The following is a 22,385-nucleotide window of genomic DNA, read 5'->3' as shown; positions in this document are numbered from 1 at the left end:
TCTCATCGCTGAAGACGACACGTCTCCATTCGTCCCTCCATTCACGCCTGTCGCGACACCACTGGAGGCGGGCTGCACGATGTTGGGGCGTGAGCGGAAGACGGCCTAACGGTGTGCGGGACCGTAGCCCAGCTTCATGGAGACGGTTGCGAATGGTCCTCGCCGATACCCCAGGAGCAACAGTGTCCCTAATTTGCTGGGAAGTGGCGGTGCGGTCCCCTAAGGCACTGCGTAGTATCCTACGGTCTTGGCGTGCATCCGTGCGTCGCTGCGGTCCGGTCCCAGGTCGACGGGCACGTGCACCTTCCGCCGACCACTGGCGACAACATCGATGTACTGTGGAGACCTCACGCCCCACGTGTTGAGCAATTCGGCGGTACGTCCACCCGGCCTCCAGCATGCCCACTATACGCCCTCGCTCAAAGTCCGTCAACTGCACATACGGTTCACGTCCACGCTGTCGCGGCATGCTACCAGTGTTAAAGACTGCGATGGAGCTCCGTATGCCACGGCAAACTGGCTGACACCGACGGCAGCGGTGCACAAATGCTGCGCAGCTAGCGCCATTCGACGGCCAACACCGCGGTTCCTGGTGTGTCCGCTGTGCCGTGCGTGTGATCATTGCTTGTACAGCCCTCTCGCAGTGTCCGGAGCAAGTATGGTGGGTCTGACACACCGGTGTCAATGTGTTCTTTTTTCCATTTCCAGGAGTGTAGATCGTTTTTTATCTACATTGATTTCTGCATGTAATTCTTCCTAGCTTTTGGTTCAACGCTGTCGTTGAAAAAGCTCTAATTTCGGGATTACAAAGAGGTTTAGTGTCTGCAGTCCCCGAAAATTTTGCTCTGTATGGCCCCCTCTAGTACAATGGAGACTACTTGTTGATTTCACAACACTTATCCTTCCATTCTACCTCTCTTTCTGGTCAATGTTTTGGACACATACCTTTCCTCGCCGATGCCGCGGAGAACCTCTTTGGTTCTTGTCCTATCAGTCTACTTCGTTTTCAGCATTGCTTACGCAACACTACATGTCAGAGGGTTCAGTTCTCTTCCAGTTTTACAGAGTGCGTGTGTCGCTTCCACACAGTGCAGTGCTTCAGACCTACACTCTCAGAAATATAATTGCCAAATTATGGTCTTTGTTTGATACTAGTCGACGTCTACTTGGCGAGAATGGCCCCTTTTGCCTGCACTAGTCTACTTCAGAATTCCCCCTTGGTCCGTCGTCATCCTCGGGTAATAACTTTATTATTGTGAGAACTGTATTTATTTTTAGAAAACCTTGTACATGTCATGTTCGTTAAATTAAGGCTCCAACACGTGCTCCTCTGCAGTTATGAAATAACCACTTCGCCCTGAGTGGCACGTGACGGACCTTACGTGAGCTCACAGTGAGAAAGTATATTTTTTATTGCTGTCATCCGACGTCATTACCTCCCTTGTATTCCGGAGTTACAAACTCGCTATCATCTGATGCGGCTCTAATAGTAATTATCACTCCCAGGTGACGGGAGTGACAACCTGTCATAGCAGGGAGAATAATTACTATTAATGAGTGTAGGTGTATGCTTGAGAAGCAGTCTGCGTCAGGACGTAACGCGGGAGCGAAGCGGTCAAGGTTGGGCGTCACTCAGTGCTTGTCACCAGCTGAGACAGGCCTTTCCTCCCTAAGCGAGGGCCGCCCTTCCCAGAGCGGCACCAGCTTGTTTTGCAGGGCAGTCAGAGTTGCCCACGCTGGGCGCGCCAGCCCACGTCACGACCACTTACGGCACATCCTCCTTAGCGAAACGCGCCCGTCTGCGCTCGGAGCAGCCGCTGTCACTGCGTGTACTCGGTCGCGGCGCACTGCAGGTCTCGCGACGAGGACCGCCAGCCCTTCCAACCCATTTCGTCCTGGTGAGTCAGACCGTAGTATCTACTTGCTTTGTTTCTAAGATTTTTTATTCTTGTCACGAGTCGTCTAACTGCTTTCGTGCGAGTTTCTTTACTGCCCCAAACTTTTATTTTAAAAAAAGCGCCGCGTGGGATTATCCGAGCGGTCTCAGGCGCTGCAGTCATGGACTGTGCGGCTGGTCCTGGCGGAGGTTCGAGTCCTCCCTCGGCCATGGGTGTGTGTGTTTGTCCTTAGGATAATTTAGGTTAAGTAGTGTGTAAGCTTAGGGACTGATGACCTTAGCAGTTAAGTCCCATAAGATTTCACACACATTTGAATATTTTTTCAAAAAATCACTTATACCCAATCCCCCCATCTACATCTACATGGCAAATCTGCAGATCACACTTCAGTGCGTGGCAGAGGCGCCATAGAACCTCCTTCACAATAATTCTCTATTATTCCACCTGCGAAAAGCACGCGTAAAAAGAAAAGAACGAACACCTATATCTTTCTCTTGGAACTCTGACGTCCTTTGTTTTATTGTCATGATCGTTTCTACTTATGTAGGTCGGCTTCAACCTAAACGCGCTGTTCTTCTTTGAAATTTCTCGATGTACTCTGTTAATCCTACTTGGTAAGTATCCCACTCCGCGCACTAGTACTGCAAAAGAGGACGACCAAGCGTAGTGTATGCAGTCTCTTTAGTACAGTGGTTTCCAAGCTTTACGAGACCATTACCTCTGAGTACAATCGGATATTAGCTAGTTATCCCCCCTCCCCCCCCCCTCTCCCCTCCCCCCACGGACCACCATTCTCGCGACCATCGTCGGCATTAGCGCTTAACCAAACATTGGTCTGACAAACCCGAAACTACCCAGAAATTCTCATTGCCAATTCTACATTAGAAACGAAACCTTATAAGTAGACTCGGCGTGAGATGATTCCAGACAGTTTCTATACGCCAGGCGCAGTTGCTTCGTATGTCTACAACGCAATTTTATAAACGTCTCTTTGATAATGTCTCTTCATAGCTCTCTATACGCGGTTGTTGTTTTCGCTTGCAGCCGTATGCGCTTCACAGTTCAAAGCTGTTAAGAACGCTGCCAGGTGATATAGATTTCCTTAAGTTGACTCGACTGTAGGAGTGTCTTAGTAGTAAAGAATAAAAGTATTATAACTTCGTGCGTTATGGGGCAGTTCTTCACGCATCTCACAATGGAAACTCTCCATCGCATCCCCATCAGATTTATTGCTAAGATAGCCCGATGGATAGCTCGTCAAAAACCGAACACAGGTCAGGCATGAAAACAGGAATAAGGTGTACTGAACTGTGAAAAGAAAACCAAAATAGAAACAGTGAACGGCCCAAGCTTAGCAATTGCAATATTGAGCGCATCTGAAAAGCCGCGGCGTCGTGATTAAGTGGTCGCGGTGTTGGGCTGTAAACCGGCCGACCCGTGTTCGAAATTCCCTCCTGCCGCTTATTTACTTATTTCATAGCGTTAAGAGCTGTCGGTCCTGTCATTGAAATGTTTGTTCTCTTTCTGTAGTCTCGGCAACTGTCATACTATGCATTGGTTATGGAATATGAGTCATGTGGTAAGAAAACGTTACCGCCACAAGTAAATGTGACAAATAGTGAGAGCAGGCAAGATACCATAAAAACGTCTCACAGAAATGAAAACGACAAATAGACGGGTGCGAACTATGTTACAACAAACTTCCCAAAACGGAACTTAATTTTAAAAACATTAAAAACATATGTTTTGATAAGGCACAGAAAAACTGTATGATTATCAAACTGTTGTGTTCATTTGTTGCAGCTTAAGTGACTGACTATTATATTTTCATCATTTCGTTGGGCGTGATCATATTCAAATTTATATGAACATTTATTTAGGGCAAGGAGCCGTATCTCACGCACTCACAAAGTGAATAAGTTACGTGCGTCGGCAAGAAGTTTCTATCATATGACACACACACCATCACTAATGTTGTGTGCGGCACACCAGACATGGTTTGCGGTGGAGGATTCGGTTGACTTTTCGTCTTATCATCAAACGTTTGCGGTTCCCATTTGAAAGCCACTTCCTTTCGTCTGCTAATAGAGTAGTTGTACAAAATCAACTGTTATTATAGGTCCTTTCCTTACACCTCGCTGTTGCAGACGGACGTTACACCACGACACATAAACAAATCCGAAAACAGCTCGCAGCGAAAAAAAGGGAAAAAAAATGACACGAGAGAGGTTTGAACACAGTCACCACTTAACCACGAAGCCGTTCTTTTTCATGCCGCTCTATATTGCACTTCTTGTGCTTGGACCGTTCACTCTTTCTATTTTGCTTTTTTTTCCACAGTTCAGTACACCTTCTTCCTGCTTGATCTGTGTTGAGTTTTGATGGGGAGTTTCCCTTGTCGGTGTTTATGACGTCATATCTCCTAACTTATGTGTCATACGATGATATATTTGTAGGTACATTCAGTGGCATTGTGTTGTGAGAAGAGTTAGTAGCAAAGAAAATTATATGTTGTACCATGATATAGTTTTGTCGGTGCATTTAGGAACAAGCGTGGATACTGTCTGTCAGATTTATTGGGAATAGAGTTAGTAACACGGAAGTAATAAATTTAAAGGTCATGCGGCTGTTTTTCACGCATCTCATTGTTTATGGTATCGTAACTACTGATCTATATTAGACAGGTAGTTCTTACCAAACAGTGATTATTGTTTGAGAGGAAGGGAAATGAGTACCACGTTTATTTGAAATTGCTCCAGTGGTTTAGGAGGAGATGTGGAACATACATACACACAGTCATACATACATCAATTTTTATAATATGTATGGATGAAGCAATACAGAGTACATTGCGAGTACTACTTACAGCTCCTTCTCAGAAAACAAAATACATTGACGGTAGACACTTGTTACATAACATGGTTCCTCTACAGCACTCATCTCCCTAGATGACTTTATCCACTCTTTGCAATCCTATTTACAATGAACTAAGTTAAAATGTGTGTACAATACGTATTGCTTGAAAATCACTTGATTGCTGGACTCGTTACTTCTGAACTAGCGGAAATTGGAAGGCTACAGGTGGCAAATGCTTTGCATTCGACCATTGCCTCTAATAATAGTAACAACAATAATAATAATAATAGCACAGTGGACGCCCTACCTCAGTGAAGTAGCCATTACATACAGTGGTCACAGTGAATGTTGCGTGTTGCTTTGTTGTTACAAGTGGACATAATAAGAAACAAAACTGGTTTACTTCTGTGATACAACCACAAGAAAACGAAAATAAAGAAGATAAACACATTTGCATTTGACAAAGACAAATAAAAAAGCAATAACAAAACCTTATAGAAGTGAGACCTGAGTTTCTCCTGGCGTATACAACTTTCAAATAACTTCCGGGAATTCAGCCAGGTAATACTTTCAGCGACCGCCGATATTTCGGCGGAAGAACACCCCGCCATTTTCAAGGCAAACTGCAACGGACAGGCGGCGTACATGCAAATTTAATACCTCGGTTCTCCGTCAGAAGCAGGAAAGATAACACACACACACACACTGAACACTATGGGACAGATGACCTCCGAAGTTAAGTCCCATAGTGCTCAGGGCCATTTGAGCCACTTTTACACAGACACAGCTATCAGGTGAGTGTGGCGTATGACGAGAAGAGCGTGTACAGGCCATCATTGCACAACTGCAGTGTAGTAAACTGGGTGCACGGTGCATGCCTCGAGTACTTATTCCTGACATGAAACAGAGGTGTCTGGACATCTTTCAACAATTTCTTTTGCATTTTGAACTGATGAAAGCTGGGTTCTCCATTCCGACCCCAAAAACAACATAGCACCAATGGAGTCCCGCCACAAAGAATCACCGACGTTAAAAAAGTTCAAGGACATGCCAGCATCAGGCATAGCTATGCTCACAATGTTGTGGGATGCTCAAGGTCTGGTGTATTTTGAATTCATGTCTAAAGGCACCACCACAAGCTGTGCAAAGTACTGCGAGATCTTCAAGAAGCAGAAAGCACAAATTCTAAGAGTTCGTTCCCACTCTGGGCACCCTCTCCTTCAGCGTGATAGTTCCAGACCACATGAGTGCTACGACATCAGCAACAATCTGACGCCTTTACTCACTGTCTTCGATTATCCCCCGACTTGACCCCCATCCGAGTTTCATCTGTTTCCAGTACTTAAAGAACGGCTTCGAGGACTTCACATTGATAGTGATGAAGCTGTGTAAGCAAAGCTGTGGCTGTGATTCTGTCAACACAGTCAGATTTGCTTCGGTGACGGTATCAACAAGTTGGTCTCTCGGGAGAAATGTGTTCGTCGCCAGAATGACTGTGTTTCAGAAGTAAATATGTAGACGCGAAGAATAGATTTAACATAGGAAATTCGTAGACATTACTTTTCAGCAGGGTTACTTTTCAGCAGGCCCTCGTATATGCAGTATGATAGGGCTGTCCTAACTGATATTTTATGCAACCAGCAATATTATATCTGGTGTTCAAAAACAACATGCGAGATTTTCATACTGTACTGTTCGCCATGCGAGAACTGTTGGTCCTAGAAAAAAAAAGGAACAGTACCTTTTGTAGGAAATTAAATGTAGCTAAATTTTGCGCCGGTATACGTTCCCACTAGAGGTCGTGGTTTTCGAGTTATTCAAGAAAAACGTACAAAAGTGATCTTCAAACGCACCCACATTCTCAGACTCACCTCCCACTTGTCAGAATTTTTAGTACGTTGTTCATGACATTTCCGTCTAACACTGTACAAAAAATTACGGCTGTACCATTTATTTCCCATATTACGACCTTTATGGTCTTCATTGACTGGTCTTATTACGCCACCGGTGTAGTCGAGTAGTTAAAAATTATAAATTTGACGCTCATGAAAATTTTATCTAACAATTTCCTAAATTTTAACAGCATTAGTTAAACAATCACATCATTACATCGTTGTATTCGTCAGGCCCTGTGACTACGAAACTGATGTTCTTGTAAGTGTTAAGTTTGCTTCGAAATGGCAACAGCGTAACGTTTACAAAAGTCTTTTTCTCTTACATTACTCTCACGGGCCCGTTTAAATTAATAACGTTAACGCAGTGCACGACTATTCTGGTAGGGTAATATCCCAATGAATACAGACCAGAAAAGGTCGAATACCGGAAATACTGTGAGTAGAAAATTTTTGAACAGTTGTAGGAGGGAGTGCCACGAAAGACATATTAGAAATCCTAACAGCTGAGTGACGAGTTGGGGCAGAGGTGCGTTTGAAGGTCAGTTTTGTACGTATTTCTTGAATGACTTGTAAACCGCGGCCTCCAGCGAAAACGTATCCCAGAACAAAATTTAACTACATTCAGTTTCCTGCAAAAAGGTCATGCTCATTTTTTTCTGTAGTTCGCTCATAGCTATCGAGAGAATACGAAAATCTCGTGCGTGGTTTCTGAAGGCGAGATATACATTTCGAGGTGCATAAAACGACATCGATATGGGTAGCTGAATCAGGGATGTAACGTTCTACAACAGTGTCAGACCCAGAGGACCACGCCATGCCGATTGACAAATGAGTCCTGTCTGCCACTGGCGCCATAGAGGCACAAGCAGTGATAATATTGTCACCTATGGCGAGAATATCTGTGGTTTCTCTACATTAGGAACAACAGGAAAGCGTAACAACGTTGTTACACAGACGGTAAACTACCGCATTTTATAGAAGCGCTGTGCACCATTACGACATACGTCGTTCATCAGTTAACCTTACTTCTTTAATTTTCGAGGCTATTGGAATTTCGAAAAACGTAACAGTTGCTGTTTTTGTTAATCATGTATATATCTACTAACTAGAACACTCTGACATCCTGACATTGGGCTGCCTACATGCAGAGACAGAGAGAATGAACCCTGAACGCATGATGTCATCACTGTAGTATAAAGCACCACACTTCCTTATCAGTGATATCATCAAACAACGTCCCTTTTCCCCATTCCCTCTTGCTTTCTCCCTTCTGCACCGTCTAATTCCAGCCAGTCAGAATCCAGGATGGTGGAACAAGCTCAATTTTGCAAGCAGAAAATTTAAAGTCCCCTCGTATCCATTCAAGTCATAGTGAAGCATTAAAATGAGGTATAGAAATGGTAGCATGATCGATCATATGCAGCAAAAATTCATAATCCTCACTTGAAAGTAAATGATAGGCATTATGAAAGTCAAAGATATTTTTAGACACATTAATACCTGTATTTAATAGGAATGATTATAAGTGATGCATAAAATAGTGCGTATTAGCGATATCCATACCTATGCAAAAAATTATGTAAATTATTTTAATTGCAGAATTTCAGAGTACTGTATAGAGTGTTCAAATGTATCTGAACATTCGTTGTTCTTGTATTTATTCAAAAAATTATGTAAAGGGTGTTGCTTACAATATTTCATAGTAGTAGTAGTAATACCTCAACCAGTATTGAGAACAGAGAAAAAACCTGGGTGCTTTACTTTTCAACACGCTCTTTTAATATGTGTTTGGTGTATAACTGCAGATGAGATAACTGACACCTTAATATGCACCCACTTTATAGTGTTAGTTGTTTTTTCTCTGTTTCTGATAGTCTTCCCCTAAACACATCACTTAATTTACTATCTGATGTTTTTTGCGTGTAAGAAGATTTAATGCAGCTGGGAGAAGACGTCAAGGAAGACATGGAAGCTAAACAGAAAAAGGCCCAACGCTTGAACTGAAGATGATGACTTTTCTGTATGATCGTAACTGCACTACTAAGTCGACTGTGCCTGTCAGTGTAAACTAACAGTTTTGCACCCACACTTTAACATCTGACTTGCTCTCCACAGGAAAATAAGCATTAATGGCTTGCTCTTGTCACATGTACTTGGAGGTACTAACCAACCTAAGAACATACCACTCCTAATAGTTATAATAATGAATCTGCAAGTCAAGTAAATACTAATGTAATGTTACACGGTAGGATGGTCTGAAACAGTGGGAAAACGTTGTACGGTTGTTTGTTGCAGTATAGGCTATGCTGAGAAATAATTCTTAAGAAAAAAAATTCGGTAAATAGCGCCGTTTCCAATTTAATTAGCGCTGAAGTTAGCCAATTAGGTCGTCGGCGCGCAAAGTCAAACCAAACAATAGAGCGATACAAAAATTAACATGGAGTGGTAGTGAGGGTTAAACCTGAGCCAGTGACTGAGCAGCCTCGTGCACAATCATCTACTCTATGAGAACTTCTGACGCACATGGTATCTTGCAGATTCCAGAATGAGATTTTCACTCTGCAGCGGAGTGTGCGCTGATATGAAACTTCCTGGCAGATTAAAACTGTGTGCCCGGCCGAGACTCGAACTCGGGACCTTTGCCTTTCGCGGGCAAGTGCTCTACCAACTTGCCCGCGAAAGGCAAAGGTCCCGAGTTCGAGTCTCGGTCGGGCACACAGTTTTAATCTGCCAGGAAGTTTCATCTTGCAGATTGCTTGAATCCGAGCGAGAAACAATATGATTAGCTAATTTCAAAAATAATTAAATTCGAAAAGCTTCAATGTGTCGAATTTTTTCTTAAAAATTATTTCTCAGAGGAACCTCCCATGCAACACTCTTATAAGCTATTCATACTACTTCTGATCATCCTGTATGTTGCTACGGTGAGGAATATGTTGATTTAAGGTGTCTCCATTGCGTCTTTTGCATTAAATTAGTTGCTGGTAAACAGCAACATAGGATCACAGAACAAACCATTAGTCATTTCCTCAGAAATGTCCTACAGTGTAAGAGCACAGAGGCCGGAAACGGTATTTGCGGTGCAGACACTGCCAAACAGGCGTCTTGGAGCAGGCCGCGGAGTTGTATACCGTAAGGTAGTCCTGCGCTACGAGAATAAAGCTTTATGTCCCCTTGAACCAACTTACGACCTAGATAAAGTTTCACCTACGAATACTCTATATGTACGACATAGGCTAGAATCTAGTGTACCACAAACGACTTAGGAAAACTATTTCACATTTGTGTGTCCTCCCAGACAAACAGAGAAATTAGTTGGTCATTCTTAAAAATGAAGAGGTCTTATGTACTGTAAAAAGCAACTACTGTATTAAATATCTAAATGTTAGAAGGGCGATTGCACCTCGCTTTTCCTGCTCGTGGCTATGTGCTTCTTAGAGGTAGAGTTGTCAGACAACTGTCTCTACCTACACTGCTCTAAAATATGTAATATGGGATTCATTCGATGAACTAAACATTTTGTTAAAAATTCTTTGGTGACCACCTGTACACCGCAGAATAAGTATTCTTCTTAACGAATCGTCGTTTCATGCTGAACGTTAGCGTGTAATGACAGTTTTACCAGCTACGTGCAATACACACTGTCGATTTATTTGAGATTTTAATGTGATTTCGTACACATCTAAATGAAATAAACAGTTTAGTAACAATGATTTCGTAACCAACCAACTCACATAACATAAATTTTGTCTCCCAAAGAAATATCTTTATCCTTTATTCAAGCATGTGTTCAAACTGTTGATTATGGTCTGAAAGGAACATTTGCAATCGCCTTTCGAAAGAACGATGAACATATGTAATTATAGTAGATGGTATGGCAGAGCATGTACTGGCAATTCGACGGCACGTATAGTCTGGGGTAGTTGGGGCTTCGTCATAGGCTGCATCTTTGAGTTCTCCCCAGAGAAAGAAATCGAAAGGAGTCAAATCGGGGGACATTGCAGGCCATTTGACAACAGAATTTTTTCATTGAGTATTTGCGTTGCAAGACGGGACAAGCGAGCTAGACGACCATCGTGTTGGAGCCACGTACTCTGTTGAATATCCACTGGTACCTCTTCTAGAAGAATCGGCAGAATGTTCGTCAGAAAGTGTGTGTACGAATGTCCATTTAGCACGCCTGAGATGAACTACGGTCCTATAATTTTCTATGATGCCGCAGCATACGTTTATTCTCCACGGCCGTTGAAGTTGCACCTGACGAAGCCAGTGTGGATTTGCGGCTGCCCAGTAGCGCATGTTATGCAAATTTACACTAGCGTCGTTAGTATACGCTTCTTCATCGGTAAAGAGCACCCGTTGGAAAAACGTAGGGTCGCGTCTCAGTTACTGAAGGGCAAATCAACAAAAATCTGTATGACGTTCGAAATCACGGTCGTCGAGTGCCTGATCATGTGACAGATGATAGTGATGGAAATTCTGTCGATGCAGGATGCGAATGACACTCGTCACGATATACAAGTAGTATATCCAACTTCTCATAATGGATGTACATGGCTGTACGCAACGAATGTTGAAGCAGGAATGAGCGGCCTGCAGCTCAGACAAGTAAACAGGGAAACGTGTTGAAATTCTAACACAGCAGGGCACGAGAGCTCTGTTGGGTGATGTTTCCGGTCACCGTCCTCTCAGATTGTATAAAATTTATCGAATTTTTTTAGGTGAGGTTCAACTGCAACATTAACAAACGCTACGTCACTGTAATTTTCTTCTCAAGAGCTATCGAATGCAGTTATAAAAAGTATACGGTACCCTTTATCAAATGTACTTGATTCAATATCTCCGTTAGTAGTGGCTTAACCGAATAAAAGAATACTTGCTCTTTGACACTCTAACATTTGCCGAAAACCGTGTTTCGATATGTGTACGAAATAAAAGGCGTGTTGCGTTTTACGTGACGCATCCTGTGTACCTGCTTCTTGTTATTTATCAGGTTTGTCTATTTTTTTGTAAATATAAATGGAGTGTCTTTCTTATTCTGTAACCCACGTGTAATAAACAGTGTTGTAATAAATATGGGTGAAAAGAATGTCGAAAATCGGCCATTGGAGTACGGGGATGGAGTGAACACATGGACTAACTACACTGGAAATCGTAACATCAAACTGTAATTTAACAGTACGAAACTTGTGCTACAAAAGTTATTGGTAACCTGAAAAACATGAGAGAACGTAATGTGTGTTAGTGTTTGTTTGTGTGTGTGTGTGTGTGTGTTTGTGTGTGTGTGTGTGTTTGTGTGTGTGTGTTTGTGTTTGTTTGTGTGTTTGTTTGTGTTTGTGTTTGTGTGTTTGTTTGTGTGTGTGTGTTCGTTTGTGTACGTGTGTTTGTTTGTGTGTGTGTGTGTGTGTGTGTGTGTGTGTGTGTGTGTGTGTGCGTAAACAAACTTGTATTGCAGGGCACTGAAGGTGCTTCACAAATAAAAGATGCGAAACATCTATGGCAAAAACAAACTGCCTTTCATTTAACCGCGAAGACGGAACATACTTCCATGAAATAATTAGTATGCGAGAGGGAAATCAGCGTTTATTAGAGAAATTCCTATTACTTCAAAAATACTTCCAGCTAAGATCAAGAATGGGGCTCGAATGTGTCTAAGTTCAATATTGTGCACCTCTGTATTTATTTTTAGGCTCCCAGTGTTAATAGTTACACTCGTTCTTCAGCCAAAAGTTTTAAAACATTGAGAAGGGTTCGTTTTAAGATGTTACAAGGGTTAAATAATTATTTTAAAAATTTCACCTCCAGAGAACTTTTCTTTTGGTAGGCGTCGTTTGTAGTGAGCCACCATCAGCAATATCTCCCTTTGGCTTTTCAGTATTCAGAGAGGCAGGTTTTCCTCGTTGCACGTGCATATCGCGAAAGACAATAGGCTTACGTGAGTGCCTATTACGGAATCTTAATCAGATAGCATATTGCATGTTTGCTCGACTGATGACAGTAACATCATGGCTAATGACGCACTCGTAACGTCCAAACTACAGGAAACACATGCTCGTTTATGCCAGTAGATAATACTGAAACGAACTGAAAGCTACTATAAGACCCGAGTACTGTTCGACGTGCTTGACATTTGTGATAAAGGTCTCTTGGAAACAGGTTCCCAAAGTGCTGGCGTGTCTTGTTCTAGCTGTTTGGTCGGTCAGTCGTGCTCTGTATAGTGCACAGACGGTAAGTACAGGGTGCCGGGCTCAAGTGTGGCAGTGTGTGCGCCCATAGATTTCGGGACGCCGTGTGATGCGTGATCACATCGATGTGTAAGTAATGTTGAAAAGATTACTACAGATGTCCGCCATTACACTACTGTCTTTCGTATTGCAATCAGAAGCAGTCTTTGACTGAAAGGGTCAAGAGGAAGCGCGTGAGAAATACTTTTTTGCCAAGGGAATATAATAATTTTTAGCCCATGAAGTTTCTTTATAAGTAAAAAAAATATTAACAGATAGGGACCGGGAGCAGCCACACAATTTCAATGACAGTCAGTACCAAACCCGACTTAACTCTAGTTTCTCTGACGAGGAGCCGCTAATTTGAAATGCATCAGTATACAGTCATGTTTTATAATATGTGCTTTGATACTCTGTAAATCATCATTAATGCTTGCAGTGGGTACTTTTTATTGTATCTTACATTAGACTTTTTTTATCGATATATTAACAGATGGAGCATTGAAAGAATAATTGTCTGCTTCTGTACGAGCTGTTAGTGCTTAATTGTAACTATACATTCTCTAAGGGCCAATTCGTAATTAAGTGAAGAACATTCTTTTCTTATGTCGTGAACGGTAGTTCTTACATTTTTCTAACTTTCTTGCGAGAAATCCACTGCATTTCTTCTTACTGCTGCTAGCTAACATCAGACGCAGCAATTTTGTTGCTTTGAATATCTCAGGTTATTTGTTCTAAACCTTTCGTAATTATACAGGTTTGGGTCATTCTACCGTACATGGAAGTTGCAGAAGCGAGAAACTCGTGAATGAAACGCACAGTAATCGCAATAATCTAATCTATTACCGTTGTCCTAAAAGTCACCCATAATGTTGCAGTTAAACATTCGAACTATTGGTGAGGCGTCAGTCTCTGTTTTAATAACTTCACAAGAAATAGAATCTTGTCATCAAGTATTTAGTCTCAGTGGTTTCAGCCTGACAGTAAAATAAACTTGTAATCAGAACCCAATGTGTGGTAATATGTCCTTTCCTCTCATTAACACACTCTATGTTGTAGTTAATTAAGCTGTAGTTATTTTTGGACTAGAAACGTAGGTGGCAATTTTGAAAACTTTAAATTAATTTTTTCCCAGAATATTCATGCAAATATTGCCCCTCCATTAATCACAGTTTTAGTATTCCCGCAAATGGACATCGAAATGAAGGCATCAGAGCTGGCGTGGCTGTCGCAGCGTGATAATACATAATGCATCCGCGAGGGTACGTGCGAAGTGTGTCACGTGCAGAGCCACTGATACAGATTTTTACCTGCCGGCTCCAATAGGCCTGGCCGGGTTGTCGTGCCGCTCATTTCAACAACACCCGCTGGCTAGGCCTTCGTCTCGCCCAGTGCTCTGATCTGTGTGTTCCGTTGTCAGTGCCTCGCTCTGGTCGCGTATTGTGCTCCCCTTCGTGTTCGTTCTCTATGCAATTTTCGGACTCTCTGCGCCCACGTAGATTAACACTCAAGCAGTGTGCAAAGCCGGTTTTGTTTCGCAAAATCTGAACATGAACTGTATAAATGGAAGAAAGATTTACACGAAGCACGAAATATGCGCCAAACGAAACTCGCAAAAGTGCAGAAGGGAAACTATTCCAAAGGTATAACTGCTCCTGAGAGTCGGTGCACAGTTACCGAGGGTGATCAGACAGACAGGTCGCTCTGAATTGCAAGGGACGTGAACATTACTGATTTGCAGGCTTCTTCAATACGGTTACACAGATTCAGGAAATTACACGGAAAAGAAAGTCGCAAAATTGCAAAGATTACTTCAAATAAACGTGCGGAGAAGGGGTCATTAATAGGCAGTACTATAGAGAAATTCGTAGCTGACGTGAAGACTAAGCTTCCTGTTATTTCCTAAAGTGCTGTGTGTAAAGCCAATCAGTCAGATATTGTGCAGGAATTGCGTGCAAACCACACTTTATCATTTTGAGCGAAAAAAGAAAACATAGTCGCTTAGCAGTTAAGACGTATTCGTTATCAACAATGACGCTGATAAATACCAGTGGATTACTTTTTACGCAGCTTTATAAATGTCTTCAGGAACTTCAAGGCCAATTAGGACAAAAAATTAAATACAATATTTAGTTGCAAAAATCTTGTAATCGGTGTAGCGAAATCTGAAGAAACGGAAGAGAATAAATTTCAGTATTATATCCCAAACGTCTTCTGAGCAGCCGGAGAAAATAATTCTTTGCTTTTGTTGGACACTTGGCCTGAACATATCAACACTTCTGTCTTTAGGACGACGACGAAAAGACTGTTCATATAATTCGAATTCCACCGGGAACTAGCAGTTTGATTCAGCCTCTCGATAAAGAAATTTTTCGACGATGTAAAGCAATTTCAAAAATTGTCTGACAATGCAGTATCCGATAGATCTGTGTAATTTTATGATTATCAGCGGGCTGTATTGTATTTCAGAACAACGGCCACGACTATTATTTACTACATAACAGTTTTATCTAAATGAAACTAGCAATTACTGTGAAGTGCCTAAATACGTTAGTTTTCCTTTTGTCAGATGTGCCTGGTGTGAAGAAAACGTTTGTTTTCGTCATTCAATAGACATTTAGGATTTTTGTGACGACTGCAGGGAATGAACAAGAATGTGTGACATTGTTAGTAAAATATACGTTACTGAAAAATTATTATAAGAACTGTGCTATAGGAATTACTATAAAGCATTTCATGTCAATAAACGAACATCCCGGTTGATGGAAATCATCTGGGATGTAACATACACTGAATTGAATGTCGTTTCTCTGGTAGTCACTTATGTAGCAATTACATCTGCAAGAGTTTAGTTGTCATTATGAACTGCAGGTTATTGAAACAATTATTGACTTCAGACATTCTTGGTATGGTTCAAGTGCTTAAAATTCGAGTGAATGCACTTTGGACTTTCCGCTATGTTCTCTTGTCACGGCTGCGTTTGCTTACTCGGAGATTGGCTTGCCTAGCAGGAAGGGTTGTACAAACCTATTTTTTATGAAATTCTTCGTGAGACATAAATAAGTAACTTTAACATTTTTTTAAATACTGTGAAAAATTTCAGTACAGGTTTCGACATGTCGAACCCCTTGCGGGTTGTCAGGAATACAGAAATACTCATTCTTAAGGCTCTCTTGCTGAAAATCACTCAGTTTACTGGACTCAGGTAGTATGCAGCGCACGCAGTTGTTATTGTTGTGGTCTTCTGTCCAGAGACTGGTTTGATACAGCTCTCCATGCTACTTTATCTTGTGCAAGCCTTTTCATCTCAGAATAACTACTGCAACCTACATCCTTCTGAATTTGCTTAGTGTATTCAGCTCTTGGTCTCCCTACATGGTTTATACCCACCACGCTTCCCTTCAATACTAAATTTATGATCTCTTGTTGCCTCAGAATATGTCTTTTAGTCATGTTGTCCCGTAAATTCCTCTTCTCACCAATTCTATTCAGTACCTCCTCATTAGTACGTGATCTACCCATCTAATCTTCAGCATTCTTCTGTAGCATCACATTTCGAAAGCTTCTACTCTCTTCTTGTCTAAACTACGAGGGTAATCCCAAAAGTAAGAAGTCCTTTCTTTTATAAGTACATAGACCTGTTTATTTCTACAATGGTTTACATCAGTTTACAGCTTGAACATTTAGCTATTTTTCACATAATCACCATTTCTGTCGATGCGTTTTTGTAGACGCTATGGCAGTTTTTGTATGCCCATGTCATACCAGCTCGTCGCCATGCTGTTCAGAAAGTTATGAACCTCTTCCTTCACCTCGTCGGAGCTGAATCGCTCTGACCACAGTTAACGCTGACAGGTATTGTGAGACTCTGAAAAAACTCAAACGGGCGATTCAGAACTGGAGAAGAGGAATGTTGAGCAAGGGCGTACACATTCACCATGACAACGCTCACCCACACATCGCTCGGCAAACCGTTGCTCTCCTGCAATAGTTTCAGTGGAACGTAATCACCTACCCACCCAATAGTCCTGATTTGGCGCCCTGTTACTATCGCCTGTTCCCTAGGTTAAAAGAACATTTTGCCGGAAAGCGATTCAGCTCAGACATTACGGTCGACGGCTACAGCATGGCCACTGTCGCCACCTTTCTCGGTGTCGACGTCCCACCTGGTATTTTTCTGTGCGGTGAGGGCGCAGTTCGCCTACTCTGCTGCATGCGGGCCATTCCGCAAGTCCATCTCGTGCGGAGAGCCCGTCTGCGTCTAGAGAATGCGCTTGCTGGTGGGTGCATGCCGTCTTCTAGAGTGTGGAGTGGCCACGGCTGCTGCGTCAGTGACCGGAGGCTGTGGCAGCTCTGCGCCGGCGACGACGCCCGCCTCGCTTGCACCCTGAGGTTTATCTGGGCGCGGACGTCTGACTGCGCACCTACTCGCGCTCGTGGCATGTCGCCCTGACTAGAGCCTGGACGGCCGTGGGAGTCTGCTGCTATGGACTTGTGTGGCGTCCTGTAGGGTATTCCCTACTGACGAGCTAACGCAGTTTCAATTTCTCGCAGCCAGCGGTAACAATCCACGTGTTTCCTGCCACAGTCCACGGACAATGGTTCGTCTTCTCTCTTCAGGGTGCACTGCTGGGTTGGATGGCCGCCAGCACACAGGGTGTGTTTATGCTGCTACCTCGCTGCTCGCTGCTCTTCAGCATAGCCTGGCTATAATGGAACAAGCCTACTGAGTCTTCTCGCCCATTTAATCTGCACGATCGCTGTTCGCGCTGCTGCTGCTATGCTCGCCAGGAGATGATATGAATCCTGTTTGTGTTTCGCACCACGACCATTGTCGGATATCATGAAACTTGAGCCATGATTGTCTGCTTCGAGGTCACTCCAGCAGTACCATGTTTGGCTCTGGTAGCAGTCTGCCAGGTATATAAACAGCTGCAGGGTAATTACTCCCAGCGAACGACGAGATGCGAGGTTGCAGCTTAACTGTGGCAAGGCTCCTGGCGAGCAGCAAGGCTACGATGTGCCAGCAGTGAGCAGTGAGTTGCCAATAGCGAGGCTGCAGCATAAACGTACTGTTAATGAAGGCACCAGGCATCGGGAGTTGCCTGGAACATGCCCGATGCCCTGACATATGAAGCACTGAGGCCACCAAAGCTGTGGCTTCTGGTTTTCTACAATCACTACCATCTTCGAGATCCTGGTCACGGCGAACAATATCTGATTTACAGTGTCGTCCCTGGCGATGGCCAGTTCAGGGGGTCTGTCCTCACCTGTGTCTGGTGATTTCATACATAACACTGTATTTACCCCGATCTCGAGGTTTTTGAGCTCTTCTTGTAGGGGATAAGGCTGCTTTGTATGTGGGAAGCCACGAAATACAGCCGTGATCACCTTGTCCGGTTCTGTGGCGCAAGTGTAGAACATTGCGCGGCCCCTTCCGCCGGAGGTTCGAGCAACTCTAGGGATCGATGACCTCAGCAGTTTGGTCCCTTAGGAATTCACACACATTTGAACATTTGAAGTGTAGAACATCCACTGGATTGTGAGTGCTCCACTGGTCACACTGCGGTAGTCGTTGTAGCTGCGGAGGTTAATCTGCATGAGGTTCTTTCCTGGTGATTTTACAGTGAAGTCTGACTTGAGCCACTGTGGTACCTGATGTAGGAATCTGCGATATTGTCATTTGATCGAGCGACGGTCGGTGGTGGCCTCGGCTCCAACCTTACGGCAGCTCGCTGGCCACCATGGTTGGGGCTAAGATTGTCCGCTATTGCGGCTGCTGATGTCGAAGCGTCATTTTCTCGCATCTGCATGAGGGTGAAGGCGCCTTCGGAGCCTCTGAACTGCGTCTCGGCGCGACTCTCCAACTGCGGTGAGCGTGCCTGCCTTGCTAGACTGGCTGCGAGTGGAGACCAGCCTCGCTTGTCGACCACCACTTTCTGCTTGCAACCTTTGCTGGCACGCGAAATGCTAGCAGCGGGTTACTTCTTGCGCTAGTCGTCTTCGAGTGCCACTGTTGCTTGGCATTTGTTCCATTGTCTACTCCTCTGCTGCAGAGTCTCGCCTTTCGGCGGCTCTGAGTGCTGTTGACGTATGCGGCGCTCCCTGCCCCGTTGATTTTCAGTGTACGGCCGGGTGGTCAGCCACTCATGACGCTCTTTTCGTTACCGAACATCTGAGGACTCCGACATGATAGCGGCAGCCGACTCCGTCGTCAGTCGAAGTTTCGGTGCGCCCTGCGACGCCTTAGGTCTGTCAGCAACGGGAGGTGTGGGCTCTGCACCACACACTTCTGTGTCCTGAGGGTTGTCCGCTGTCATCGCTGGGGTCATTGTTGTTGCGGAAGCCAGACGAGGACGCCGGTAGAAAAGGCCCAGCTGGACGGCTTTCCGCCACACCCGTTGATTTGCTGAACGTCTATATTAACTTCTCCAGCGCCCACGACATCTCGCTACGACAGAAGACGACTGAGAGAATAAGCGTGGGCGAGCGATCAAGGAGTGAATGCAGCCTCACTGGGAAGCGTAGTGTACATTTTGTCTCTAAATATAGTTGTCCCACATGAACTGATCTATTTCCCCTAGATGTTTAATGTGAAGACTTTCAAACACTCTGTATATCGCCTTTTAAGTATTATTTGAAACGGTATTTACAGAGCGTTTTTGTGTTATACGTTGTTTTCTCCTTCCTGTTGCCAAATGACGTCAAAAACAACTACATTTTGTTTTCTCCGCTAACAGAGGTGAAAGTTTCCCGCTGAGAAAGGTTATTTAATGAAAAGTGTTTCACCAATTTATGTTCTTGTTTATACACTGCGTTCGCTTTTTCTTTATCCAGTTATTCTAAGACGCATATTCTATTTCGCTCTCGGATCTCTGACTTCTTTTGTGTAAGAACGCGCACGGAAAAAGTATTCAATTGGTGTCTGACTATTTTCAACGTGTCACAAAAACAAAACAAACAACAGAAAAATATTAAGGGGACACAAATGGACTAAATCCACTACTGTGAATGAGCGCTGCGAAGATTTATTTCGAAGGTTTATTTCGGATGTTAGCAGATGAGTTACCGTCCATCCACTTACGTTCAGCGTAAAAATTTTCTTCATGAGAAATCTTGACGATGAAATCCCTTGCCGTTCCTTTAAGGCTTGTGTGAAGGCCGGCATTTGAAATGCGTTGTAGAATGTTTTGACATTGCTTTTCGTCCAAGGTGAATCGAAATTCACTCGCTGGTCTGTGGCGTGGAAGGGACATACTGGAAATCCGTCACCTTAAAAGATACCCCTGCGTAAACTCGCTTGGTACGTACTCATTCAAGAAATTTCCCGTGCAGATGTCTTTACAGCACGCTGCTGTAGTTGGTCAGATACAGTGGCAACCACTGTACTCGCTATGCCGTCTTATTGAGTAAGTTTACTGGGGGACCACGGAGTGAAATTAATGGCTTTTAGTTCAAGATCTGGTGATATTGTGTTCTGTATAAGGAAACACGTAATTTCTTGATACTTCAAGCAGACTGGTTTTATGCAGCTCTCCGCGCTACTCTACGATGTGTAAGCCTCTTCATCTCAGAATTACTATTTCGACCTATATCCACTTGAACCCGCTTATTCTATTCATCTTTTGTTCTAACGCTTAACGCTACAATCCCGGACCCCTCGCCCTCCTCCCCCCCCCCCCCCCCCCCCGACCCTCTCACTCACACGCATACTTCTCTCCAGTACTAAACTGATAAACTGATAATTCTGTGTTGTCTCATAAGTATCCTATCTACCGATCCATTCTTTCAGTCAGGTTATGCTACAAGTTTATTCTCTCTCCAGTTCTACTCAGTACTCCCTCATTAGTTACGTCATCTATCCATCTAATCTTCAGCATTCTTCTGTATCTCCAGGTTTCAAAAGCTTCTATTCTCTCCGTGTCTAGACTGCTTCATGATCATATTTCATATCCGTACAAGTTTACACTCCAGAGAGAAACATTCAGGAAAGACTTCACAATACTTAAATCTACTACTTTTAATGACTCATAACATAATCTGATTCCCTCAGCATCGCCTGATTTAATTCGATCACCCTTGTTTTGCTTTTGTTGGTGTCGCTCTAATGTCCTCCTTTCAAGACAATGTACACTCCGTTCAACTGCAGTTCCAAGTCTCAGACATCAGTAAACCTCAAACTATTTATTTCTTATCCCTCAGCTTTAATTCCTTTACTGCTTGCTCAATGTGCAGATTGAATATCAGGGATAGGCCACAATCCTTCCTCACCCTCTTCTCAACCACTACTTCCCTTTCATGCCCTTCGACTCTCATAACTGCCATCGGGTTTTAGTGCAAGTTGTATATAACCTTACACTATCTGATACCCTTCACAATTTCAAAGAATATATTTCAGTCAAGGGCTTTACCTGAGTCTACAGATGCAATAAACGTAGGTTGACCTTTCTGTAACTGCCTTCTAAGACAAGTCGCAGGGTCTGTATTGCTTCGAACCTTCCTATATTTCTGTGAAATCCAAATTGATCTTCCCGTGATCGGTTTTATAACAATTTTTCCATTCCTCAGTGAATAATTTGAATAAATATTTTGCAGCGATGACTTATTAAACTGACAGTTCGGTAATATTCACACCTGACAGCAACTTCTTTCTTTGGAATTAGTATTATTACAATCGTCTTGAAGTCTGAGGGTATTTCGCCTGCCTCACATATCTTGTGCAGCAGATGGAATAATTTAGTCATGGCTCGCTCTCCCAAGGATATGTCGTTCTGAGGGAATGCCGTCTGTTACAGAGGCCTGGTTTCGTTTAAGATCTTTCAGTGCTCTATCAGATTCTTCTCGCAGTATCGTATCTCCCATCTTATTGTCACCTAATTCCTCTTCCCTTTCTACAATATTGCCATCAGGTTCATTTTCCTGTAAAGTCCCTCTATATATTTCTTCCAACTTTCAGTTTTTCCTTCCTTGCTTAGTACTGGTTTTCCATGGAGCTCTTGATATTCATATAGCTACTTCTCTTTTCTCAAGATGCCTCTTTTCTTTTCCTATAGGCTGTATCTCTCTTTCACCTAATTAAACACCTTTTTATACGCTTGTATTTATCTTGTCATTCCTTCTTGGGCATTCTTCTCTCTCTGTCGATCGCAGTTTTTAATCGTATGCTTAATTTGCTACCTATTTATATTTTCTCCATTAATCGTTTAAATTCAATAGCCATGTGATATCTAAGGATTACCAATAGACCCTGCCTTTTTATCTACTTGAAGCTCTGTTGGCTTCACTATTTCATCTATCAAAGCTGTCCATTCGTCTGTTACTGCATTCCTTTCCCCCTGGCTCTCCCCATCGGAGGTTCGAGTCCTCCCTGGGGTATGGGTGAGTGCGTTGTCCTTAGCGTTAGTTAGTTTAAGTTAGATTAAGTAATATGTACGCTTATGGACCGATGACCTCAGCAGTTTGGTCCCATAGGATCTTACCACAAATTTCCAAAAATATTTCCCTTTCAATCA

The 22,385-nt window shown here is 43.2% G+C and overlaps 1 protein-coding gene across 3 annotated transcripts in view; it reads left to right on the top strand.

Annotated features, from left to right (window-relative positions):
* The first annotated feature begins 1,725 nt into the window (after positions 1-1,725).
* LOC126457325 (esterase FE4-like) overlaps positions 1,726-22,385 on the top strand; it is a 112,316-nt gene continuing 91,656 nt past the window's right edge. The window contains exon 1 of one of the 3 annotated variants that reach the window (XM_050093521.1): positions 1,726-1,898. The gene's annotated coding sequence lies outside the window, so the exon portion shown is untranslated. Of the gene's footprint in view, positions 1,899-12,786; positions 12,964-22,385 lie in introns of those variants that run through there. The other 2 variants (XM_050093523.1, XM_050093522.1) reach the window with 2 other exon arrangements.

The sequence above is a fragment of the Schistocerca serialis genome, chromosome 2, assembly GCF_023864345.2.
Source record: "Schistocerca serialis cubense isolate TAMUIC-IGC-003099 chromosome 2, iqSchSeri2.2, whole genome shotgun sequence".
NCBI lineage: Eukaryota > Metazoa > Arthropoda > Insecta > Orthoptera > Acrididae > Schistocerca > Schistocerca serialis.
This window is presented reverse-complemented; position numbering and strand designations above follow the sequence as displayed.